Source organism: Anomalospiza imberbis, chromosome Z (assembly GCF_031753505.1).
Source record: "Anomalospiza imberbis isolate Cuckoo-Finch-1a 21T00152 chromosome Z, ASM3175350v1, whole genome shotgun sequence".
NCBI classification, from domain to species: domain Eukaryota; kingdom Metazoa; phylum Chordata; class Aves; order Passeriformes; family Viduidae; genus Anomalospiza; species Anomalospiza imberbis.
The window spans coordinates 68,921,525-68,931,309 of NC_089721.1; the positions used below are offsets into that span (position 1 = coordinate 68,921,525).

The 9,785-nt window shown below is 48.1% G+C and overlaps 1 pseudogene; it reads right to left on the reverse strand.

Moving 5' to 3' along the window:
• Positions 1-3,802: 3,802 nt before the first annotated feature.
• Positions 3,803-5,327, reverse strand: LOC137465093 (cytochrome c oxidase subunit 3-like; annotated as a pseudogene).
• Positions 5,328-9,785: the final 4,458 nt, after the last annotated feature.

Below are 9,785 nucleotides of genomic sequence, written 5' to 3' on the forward strand. Positions count from 1 at the left end.
ATGGTTGTTGGGGGTGTTTCTGTTGGGGTGATGAATGAGGTAATTAGGAAGCCTGCTGTGATACTTCCTAATGCTAGGCGGGTGATGGGGGAGATAATTGCTGGGTTGTTTTCGTTTATTGGGGTAAGGGGGGAGATTCGGACGAAACCTGCCTGGACTAATATGGTTATACGAATTGTGTATACTGCGGTAAAGAATGTGGCTAGAAGGGTTAGGATAAGGGCTCAGGCATTTAGGTAGGATGTGTTTAGGTTCTCGATAATTTGGTCTTTTGAGTAAAATCCTGCTAGAAATGGCATTCCTATTAAGGCTAGGTTTCCGATGGTGAGGCAGGAGGTGGTTGTTGGTAGTATTTTTTGTAATCCTCCTATTTTTCGGATGTCTTGTTCACCATTTAGGTTGTGGATGATGGAGCCTGAACATAGGAAGAGTATGGCTTTGAAGAAAGCATGGGTTGAGATGTGGAGGAAAGCTAGTTCTGGGAGGTTTAAGCCGATGGTGACTATTATTAGGCCTAGTTGACTTGAGGTTGAGAAGGCGATAATTTTTTAAATGTCGTTTTGGGTGAGGGCGCACGTGGCTGCGAATAGGGTTGACGTGGCTCCGAGGCATAGGCATAGTGTGAGGGCAGTTTGATTATTGTGGAATAGAGGGTGGGTTCGGATTAGTAGGAAAATCCCAGCTACTACTATTGTGCTGGAGTGGAGGAGGGCTGATACAGGGGTAGGCCCTTCTATGGCGGCAGGTAGTCATGGGTGTAGGCCGAATTGTGCGGATTTGCCAGCTGCGGCTAGGATGAGGCCTAGTAGGGGTAGTGTTGGGGTTGGAGAGGGTGAGGATAATTGGTTGAGTTCCCATGTATTTATGGTAGAGGCCAGTCATGCCATGGATAAGATAAGTCCGATATCTCCGATTCGGTTATAAAGAATAGCTTGTAGGGCGGCGGTGTTGGCTTCTGCTCGGCCGTGTCATCAGCTGATTAGAAGGAAGGATATAATTCCTACCCCTTCTCAGCCGATGAAGAGGACGAATAGGTTGTTGGCGATGATTAGGCTAAGTATGGCTATTAGGAAGAGTAGGAGGTACGTAAAGAATTTTGTAATGTACGGGTCTGAGGCTATGTATCATGTTGCAAATTGTAAGATAGATCATGATACGAATAGGGCGATTGGGAAGAAAGTGAGGGAGTAGAAATCTATTTTTAGGCTGATTGGGATTTTGAAGTTTATGATAAATTTTCATTCTCAGAGAGAGGTTAGGCTTTCTGCACCTGAGTGGATATGAATTATTATAGGGATGGTGCTGATTAGGAAGGAAGCTTTTACTGTGCTTGTGATGGTAGCTGGGGTATTTTTAAGGCTATTTGACAATAGTGGGAATAGGATTGGGGTGGATAAGGTGGCCAGGGTTAGGAGTGTGAATGTGTTTAGGACTAGTGGGAGGTCCATTACTTTCACTTGGATTTGCACCAAGGTGGATGGTTCCTAAGACCATTGGATTACTGCTATCCTTTGAAAGTAAGGGGGCTGAGGTTTTATGCTCAGATGCGAGAGTTAGCAGTTCTCGTTGGTTAAACCTCCCCTCGGCAGGCAAGAAGGATTTAACTTCTATTTTTAGAATCACAGTCTAATGTTTTGGTTGAAACTATGCCTGCATATAGGCATGCCTGAGATGAGTTCGGGTTTTAGGATCAGTAAGAGTATGGGAATTGCGTGCAGGGTTATGAGGAGGTGTTCTCGTGTGGAGGAGTTTTGTATTGATGTGATATGAGATGGTAGTGTTCCTCGCTGGGTTGTTATGAATATATGTAGTGTGTATGATGCGGTGAATAGTATTGCGGCTCCTGTTAGGATAATTGTGAAGGAGGATCAGTTGAATAGTGAAATTACAATTGTCAGTTCTGCCATAAAGTTTGTTGTTGGTGGGAGAGCTATGTTTGTAAGGTTGGCTAATAGTCATCAGATGGTTATTAGTGGTAGGAGGGGTTGCAGTCCTCGTGTGAGTAGGAGGATTCGGCTGTGGGTTCGTTCGTAGTTGGTGTTGGCTAAGCAGAACAGCATTGAGGAGGTTAGGCCGTGTGAGATTATCATTATTATTGCTCCTGAGAATGCTCATTGGGTTTGGATTATGGTTGCGGCTACGACTAGGCCTATGTGGCTGACTGATGAGTAGGCGATTAGTGCTTTTAGGTCAGTTTGTCGTAGACAGGTGGCGCTAGTTATTACTGCTCCTCATAATGCTAGGGTAATGAAGGGGTAGTGGAGGTTGTTTGATGGTGGGTTTACTAGCATGGTGACTCGTATAATTCCGTATCCTCCAAGCTTTAGTAGTAGGGCTGCTAGTAGTATGGAGCCGGCGATTGGGGCTTCTACATGGGCTTTAGGCAGTCAGAGGTGAAGTCCGTATAGAGGGGACTTGACCATGAAGGCTAGTAGTAGGGCTATGCTTGCTGCTAGGCCAGATCATGAATTGTTAAGTGTAGGATGTGATAGTTTAATTATTGGGAGATATAGTGTGCCAATCAGGTTTTGTAGATGTAGGATGGCGATTAATAGAGGGAGGGAGCTGGCAAGTGTATAGAATAGGAGATAAACACCGGCGTTTAGGCGTTCTGGTTGATTACCTCATCGTGTGATGAGGGTTAGGGTAGGGACTAAGGTTGCTTCGAATGCGATGTAAAATAATATTAATTCTGAGGTGGAGAAGGCTGTTAGGATGAAGAGTTGGGCTAGAATAATCGTAGTGGCAAAGATTCGTTTGCGGATGATGGGTTCTTGTTCTAGGTGGTTTTGGCTTGCTATGATTATTAGTGGAAGTAATCAGCATGATAGGACTAGCAGGGGGGAGGAGATTTGGTCTACAGCAGTTCAGGGGGTTAGTCCTTTGTTTGGGTAGTATGTTGGAGCTAGTCATTGGAGGCTGATGGCGGCGATTAGTAGGCTATGAGTGGTAATATTAGTTCACAGATGTTTGTGTGTGGTTAGGATGGTTAGTGGGAGAAGTATAGTGGTTGGGATGATGATTTTTAGCATTGTAGTAGGTTAAAGTTGTGTAAGTGGTCGGAGCCGTGAGTTCGGGTGGAGGCTACTAGTAGGGCCAGACCTGTGCCCGCTTCGCAGGCGGAAAAGGTTAGTATGATGATGGGCAGGATGATGAATGATGGTGCTTGCATTTGGATAGGTCATATGGTTAAGGCGATGTACATAGATAGTATTATGCTTTCCAGACATAGTAGGGCAGAAATTAGATGGGTTCGGTGAAAGGCTAGGCCTAGGCAGCTTAGGATGAAGGCTGAGTAGAAACTTAAGTGGAGGTAGGGCATGGAGAAAGTTATAGGGTTGTAACTATAATTTGTTGAGTCGAAATCAACTGTCTTGGTTAGACTAACTTTCTGTTACTCTGCTCATTCTAGTCCTCCTTGGATCCATTCGTATACCAGTCCTAGTGTTAGGAGTAGGATGAGGGAGGTTATTCATGTTAGGGTGGTAGTGGGGTGTTGCTCATGGTAGGGGGAGAAGTAGGGCGATTTCTAAGTCGAACAGGAGGAATATAATAGCTACTAGGAAGAAGCAGATTGAGAATGGTAGTCGGGCAGATCCTAAAGGGTCAAATCCGCATTCGTATGGAGATAGTTTTTCTGGGTCTGGATTTGTCTGGGTAATTCAAAAGTTTAGTAAAGTTAGTAGGATGCTTAGGGTCAGGGATGAAATGAATATGAACAGGATTATGTTTATTACTCTTCTCTGGGTTTAAACCAGATTTTAAGGATTGGAAGTCGATTGTAATTAATATACTAGAAGAGTAAGATCCTCATCAGTAGATGGAAATGTATAGGAGTAGTCATACGACGTCTACGAAGTGTCAGTATCATGCTGCTGCTTCAAAGCCGAAATGGTGGTTTGGTGTAAAGTGGTACTTGATTAGACATAGAAGGCATACTAGCAGGAAGGTGGTGCCAATAATTACATGAAGGCCGTGGAATCCGGTAGCGACGAAGAAGGTGGAGCCGTAGACTCCGTCAGCGATGGAGAAGGGGGCTTCGTAGTATTCTATGGCTTGGAGGGCTGTGAAGTAAAGTCCTAGGAGTACTGTTAGGAGTAGGGCGTGGATTGCTTGCTTTCGATTGGCTTCTATGATACTGTGGTGGGCTCATGTGACGGTGACTCCTGAGGCTAGAAGAATTGTGGTGTTCAGGAGTGGAACGTCCATGGGGTTTAGGGGTTTAATTCCAACTGGTGGTCATTGTCCTCCTAGTTCTGGGATGGGGGCTAGGCTTGAGTGGAAGAAGGCTCAAAAGAACCCTAGGAAGAAGAAGGCCTCTGATGTGATGAATAAGGCTATGCCGTATCGGAGGCTTTTTTGGACGGTTGGGGTATGGTGTCCTTGGAATGTGCTTTCTCGTACGATGTCTCGTCATCATTGGAATATAACTAGGGTAGTGGAGAGTAAGCCTAGGACTAGGAGTCAAGGGGAGCTATAGTGAAATCATATTGTTAGTCCTGAGGCGGTTAGGAGGGCAGCGGCTGCTCCTAAAATGGGCCATGGGCTGGGGTCTACTATATGATAAGAGTGTGCTTGGTGGGTCATTGTGGTTAGACGTTTTCTTGTAGGTAGAGGGTTAGTAGAAGGACGAAGACGTAAGCTTGAATTATTGCTACTGCAATTTCCAGCATAGTTAACAAGAAGAGCACTAGTAGGGCTAGGAGTGAGGCTGCTGGTATTGTTGAGGCTAAAGCTATTGTGGCTGTGGAAATGAGTTGAATTAATAGGTGGCCTGCTGTAAGGTTTGCTGTTAGTCGTACTCCCAGGGCTAAGGGTCGAATGAGTAGGCTGGTTGTTTCGATTATAATTAGAGCTGGGATTAGTGGTGTGGGAGTTCCTTCTGGCAGGAGGTGGGCTAGGGATGTGGAGGGTTGGTTTCGTAGTCCTGTTAGCAGGGTAGCAAGTCATAGGGGGAAGGCTAGTGCTAGGCTTATGGATAGTTGAGTGGTTGGGGTGAATGTGTAGGGTAATAGCCCTAGTAGGTTAATTAGTAGGAGGAAGATTATTAGGGAGGTTAAGATTAGGGCCCATTTGTGCCCTTTTTTGTTTAATGGAGTTATTAGTTGTTTTGTCACTATGTTGATGAATCATAGCTGTAGGGTTGAGAGTCGGTTGGTGATTCATCGGTTGTCTATAGAGGGTAATAGCAGAGCAGGGAATGTTATGGAGATAAGAATTAGGGGGATTCCTAGGAGGGATGGGCTTGAGAATTGGTCGAAAAAGTTTAGGTTCATGGTCAGATTCAGGGGGTGGTGCTTGGGGGGGTTGGAACTTTGTTAGTTGGAGGGTTTGGTGGGTTAGTTGGACAGTTTGTAGGGTTCCCTTGGGACTGCCAGGGCAGCAGAAATTTGAGGTGGGGTCCGGTTGGGTCTGGGACATATCTTTAATCGTTTGGATATTTTGGAATCCTCTGGCTACTCAAGGCCACAGGCCCCTGGAAAAAATTACCGGCCAGCCCAGGTTCCTGCTGTCAGTTTGTACGGTTCCCTGGGACTGTCAGGGCAGCACAAAATTAACGTAAGTGCAGGCTGGGTCTGCGACATATTCTTAATAGTTTGGATATTTTGGAGGCGCCCGGCCACTCAGGAACACAGGCCCCTGGAGAAAAAGACCAGCCATTTATTCTTAGAAAGAAGGGGGGCCAGCCCAGGTTTCTTATATCTGTTTAAAGGGTTCCCTGGGACTGCCAGGGCAGCACAAATTTAAGGTGGGGGCAGGCTGGGTCTGGGACATATCCTTAATTGTTTGCATTTTTTGGAGGCGTCTGGCCACTCAGGGCCACAGGCCCCTGGAGACAAGGCGGGCCCTTTTCCCTGTGAAGGAAAAGTTGCCAGCCCAGGTTCCTGAAATCTGTTTAAAAGGTTCCCTTGGGACTGTCAGGGCAGCACAGATTTGAGGTGGGGTCAGGTTAGGTCTGGGACATATCTTTAATCCTTTGGAATTTTTGGAGGCTTCCAGCCACTCAAGGCCTCAGGCCCCTGGAGACAAAGACCGGCCATTTATTCTTGGAAACAAAAGGGCGCAGACCAGGTCCCTGATGTCTGTTTAGAGGGTTCCCTTGGGATTGTCAGGGCAGCACAAATTTCAGGTGGGGCAGGTTAGGTCTGGGACATATCCTTAATAGTCTGGATATTTTGGAGGCGGCTGGCCACTCAGGCACACAGGCCCCTGCAGAGAAAGACCAGCCTTTTTTTCTTGGAAAGAAATGTTGACAGCCCCGGTTCCTGCTGTCAGTTTGTTGGGTTCCCTTGGGACTGTCAGGGCAGCACAGATTTGAGGTGGGGTCAGGTTAGGTCTGGGACATATCTTTAATCGTTTGGATATTTTGGAGGCGTCTGGCCACTCAAGGCCACAGGCGCCTGGAGAAAATGACCCGCCTTTATTCTTGGAACGAACAGTGGCCAGCCCAGGTTCCTGCTGTCAGTTTGTAGGGTTCCCTTGGGACTGTCAGGGAAGAACAGGTTTGAGGTGGGGTCCGGTTGGGTCTGGGACATATCTTTAATGGTTTGGATATTTTGGAATCCTCTGGCTACTCAAGGCCACAGGCCCCTGGAGAAAATTACCGGCCTGTCCAGGTTCCTGCTGTCAGTTTGTAGGGTTCCCTGGGACTGTCAGGGCAGCACAAAATTAACGTTGGGTGCAGGCTGGGTCTGCAACATATTCTTAATAGTTTGGATATTTTGGAGGCGCCCGGCCACTCAGGAACACAGGCCCCTGGAGAAAAAGACCAGCTATTTATTCTTAGAAAGAAGGGGGACCAGCCCAGATTTCTTATATCTGTTTAAAGGGTTCCCTGGGACTGCCAGGGCAGCACAAATTTAAGGTGGGGGCACACTGGGTCTGGGAAATATCCTTAATTGTTTGCATTTTTAGGAGGCATCTGGCCGCTCAGGGCCACTGGCCCCTGGAGAGAAAGACCAGCCCTTTTCCCTGTGAAGGAAAAGTTGCCAGCCCAGGTTGCTGATGACATTTTGTAGGGTTTCCTTGGGACTGTCAGGACAGCACAGATTTGAGGTGGGGTCAAGTTAGGCCTGGGACATAGCCTTAATAGTCTGGATTTTTTGCAGGCGTCCGGCCACTCAGGGACACAGGCCCCTGCAGACAAAGACCGGCCTTTTTTTCTTGGAAAGAAAAGTTGCAAGCCCAGGTTCCTGAAATCATTTTGTAGGGTTCCCTTGGGACTGTCAGGGCAGCACAGGTTTGAGGTGGGGGCAGGTTAGGTCTGGGACATATCTTTAATCGTTTGGAATTTTTGGAGGCTTCCAGCCACTCAGGGCCTCAGGCCCCTGGAGACAAAGACCGGCCATTTATTCTTGGAAACAAAAGGGGGCAGCCCACGTTGCTGATGACAGTTTGTAGGGTTCCCTTGGGACTGTCAGGGCAGCACAGATTTGAGGTGGGGTCAGGTTAGGTCTGGGACATATCTTTAATCATTTAGAATTTTTGGAGGCTTCCAGCCACTCAGGGCCTTAGGCCCCTGGAGACAAAGACCGGCCATTTATTCTTTTAAAACACTAGGGGCCAGCCCAGTTCCCTGAGGTCTGTTTAGAGGGTTCCCTTGGGATTGTCAGGGCAGCACAAATTTGAGGTGGGGTCAGGTTAGGTCTGGGACATATCCTTAATAGTCTGGGTATTTTGGAGGTGTCTGGCCACTCAGGGACACAGGGCCCTGAATAGAAAGACTGGCCTTTTTTTCCTGGAAAGAAAATTTGCCAGCCCAGGTTGCTGATGTCAGTTTGTAGGGTTCCCTTGGGACTGTCAGGGCAGCACAAATTTGAGGTGGTGGCAGGTTGGATCAGGGACATATCCTTAATCGTTTGGTTTTTTTGGAGGCGTCTGGCCTCTCAAGGCCACAGGCCCCTGGAGAGAAAATTACCGGCCCTTTTCCCTGTGAAGGAAAATTTGCCAGCCCAGGTTTCTGAAATCTGTTTAAAAGGTTCCCTTTGGACTGTCAGGGCAGCACAGATTTGAGGTGGGGTCAGGTTAGGTCTGGGACATATCTTTAATCATTTGAAATTTTTGGAGGCTTCCAGCCACTCAGGGACACAGGCCCCTGCAGACAAAGACCGGCCTGTTTTTCTTGGAAAGAATAGTTGCCAGCCCAGGTTCCTGATGTCAGTTTGTTGGGTTCCTTTGGGACTGTCAGGGCAGCACAGATTTGAGGTGGGGTCAGGTTAGGTCTGGGACATATCCTTAAAGGTCTGGATTTTTTGGAGGCGTCCGGCCACTCAAGGCCACAGGCCCCTAGAGAGAAAGACCGGCCCTTTTCCCTGTGAAGGAAATGTTGCCAGCCCAGGTTCCTGAAATCTGTTTAAAAGGTTCCCTTGGGACTGTCACGGCAGCACAGGTTTGAGGTGGGGTCAGGTTAGGTCTGGGACATATCTTTAATCGTTTGGATATTTTGGAGGCGTCTGGCCACTCATGGCCACAGGCCCCTGGAGAGAAAGACGGGCCCTATACCCTGTGAAGGAAAATTTGCCAGCGCAGGTTCCTGAAATCTGTTTGTAGGGTTCCTTTGGGGCTGTCAGGGCAGCACAGATCTGAGGTGGGGTCAGGTTGGGTCTGGGACATATCCTTAATCATTTGGTTTTTTTGGAGGCGTCTGTCTACTCAAGGCCACAGGCCCCTGGAGAAAATTACCGGCCATTTTCTCTTGGAAAGGAAATTGTACAGCCCAGGTTCCTGCTGTCAGTTTGTAGGGTTCCCTGGGACTGTCAGGGCAGCACAAAATTAACGTTGGGTGCAGGCTGGATCTGGGACATATCCTTAATCGTTTGCATTTTTAGGAGTCGTCTGGCCACTCAGGGCCACAGGCCCCTGGAGAGAAAATTACCGGCCCTTTTCCCTGTGAAAGAAAAGTTGCCAGCCCAGGTTGCTCATGACAGTTTGTAGGGTTCCCTTGGGACTGCCAGGGCAGCACAGGTTTGAGGTGGTGGATGGTTCGGCCTGGGACATATCCTTAATCATTTGGTTTTTTTGGAGGCGTCTGGCCACTCAAGGCCACAGGCCCCTGGAGACAAAATGGACCGTTTCCCTGTGAAGGAAAAGTTGCCAGCCCTTTTTGCTGATGTCAGTTTGTAGGGTTCCCTTGCGACTGTCAGGGCAGCACAAATTTGAGGTGGGGTCAGGTTAGGTCTGGGACATATCTTTAATCGTTTGGATATTTTGGAGGCGTCTGGCCACTCAAGGCCACAGGCCCCTGTAGAGAAAGACCGGCCCTTTTCCCTGTGAAGGAAAGGTTGCCAGCCCAGGCTGCTGATGACAGTTTGTAGGGTTCCCTTGGGGCTGTCAGTGCAGCACAGGTTTGAGGTGGTGGCAGGTTGGGTCTGGGACATATCTTTAATCGTTTGGATTTTTTGGAGGCGTCTGGCCACTCAAGGCCACAGGCCCCTGGAGAAAATTACCGGCCCTATTCCCTGTGAAAGAAAGGTTGCCAGCCCAGGTTCCTGATGTCAGTTTGTAGGGTTCCCTTGGGACTGTCAGGGCAGCACAGATTTGAGGTGGGGTCAGGTTAGGTCTGGGACATATCTTTAATCGTTAGGATATTTTGGAGACGTCTGGCCACTCAAGGCTACAGGCCCCTGGAGAGAAAGACCGGCCCTTTTCCCTGTGAAGGAAAATTTGCCAGCCCAGGTTGCTGCTGGCAGTTTGTAGGGTTCCCTTGGGACTGTCAGTGCAGCACAGGTTTGAGGTGGGGTCAGGACGGGTCTTGGACATATCTTTAATCGTTTGTTTTTTTTGGA